Raw genomic sequence first — 1,422 nt, forward strand, 5'->3', positions numbered from 1 at the left:
GACTATAGACTAGACTATAGACTAGACTATAGACTAGACTATAGACTAGACTATAGACTAGACTATAGACTAGACTATAGACTAGACTATATACTAGACTATATACTACCCTATAGACTAGACTATAGACTTGACTATAGACTAGGCTATAGACTAGACTATAGACTAGACTATAGACTAGACTATAGAGACTAGATTATAGACTAGACTATAGACTAGATTATAGACTAGACTATAGACTAGAATATAGACTAGATTAGACTATAGACTAGATTAGACTATAGACTAGACTATAGACTAGACTCTAGACTAGACTCTAGACTACAGATTAGACTGGCTTATTTATTCAATTATTTTATAATTCTCTTATCAGTCATTAGCTCGTCCCTAAGAGAAATTTTTTTCTCTTTTGGGAAAACATTTTTGTTCTTATAATTTTCCAACAATAACAATAAGTTTTATCATTAAACAGAACTACTCTGCTTTAGCAGAATTAATGTTTATTAAAACATATTAAATTATTAAAATTGCACTTAAATCATCATTAAATTTAACCACAAAACATATAAAATATTTAACTAGACGCACCTTATTTATATTGGTATTGAAGTACATTTTGTTTTCCTTAAACGTTTAATAAATAAAAAAAATTGTAATTATTTTAAAATTATTTTTAAAAATCTTCTCCTAAGAAAACACGACTAAACTTGTAGATTTACAAAATTCAACTAAATTAATTTATGGCATCATCAACCAAAAACCTTTTTCTATATATTTTATCTAAACGAAATGAAAAACTAATAAAATAAACTAAAAACTCTGTTGACTAAATTGAATTTGTGCCAAAATTATCTCAAGAGCAGAGAAGAATGATTGGATGTTGTGATAGTGTGGTCGACTATTGGGGTACATTATATGTTTACACAGAAAATAGCACAAAGTTTCCAAATCACACTTTCTTTGAGGTGACACAATAAATGAAGAAAATTAAGAGATCAGTTTAGAAACCTACGGCAAATAAGAAACTTTTTTTCTGAACATTTTAGTTTAGTAAACAATATTTTTTTTAAGATTCCGCTTTTGTTATAATTATTTTTGTTTTTATTTTGATTTTTCTTATTTATCATCTCCTTAGGTTACAGTTTAATAAAAATAAATTTTTTTTGTACTTTTTGTTACTTTTTCTTTACACGTGAATTGAAATGTTAAAATTTTTGTTACACTTCAATTCATTTTAATATTTGTAATTTGTTTAATTCAACTGAATTTATTAAACACAATCGATGTCGTATAGCTGTAGCGTTAAGAGTCAACTTAACAATCTATCTATCTATCTATCTATCTATCTATCTATCTATCTATCTATCTATCTATCTATCTATCTATCTATCTATCTATCTATCTATCTATCTATCTATCTAT

This window comes from Lucilia cuprina, chromosome 4, assembly GCF_022045245.1.
Source record: "Lucilia cuprina isolate Lc7/37 chromosome 4, ASM2204524v1, whole genome shotgun sequence".
Lineage (NCBI taxonomy): Eukaryota > Metazoa > Arthropoda > Insecta > Diptera > Calliphoridae > Lucilia > Lucilia cuprina.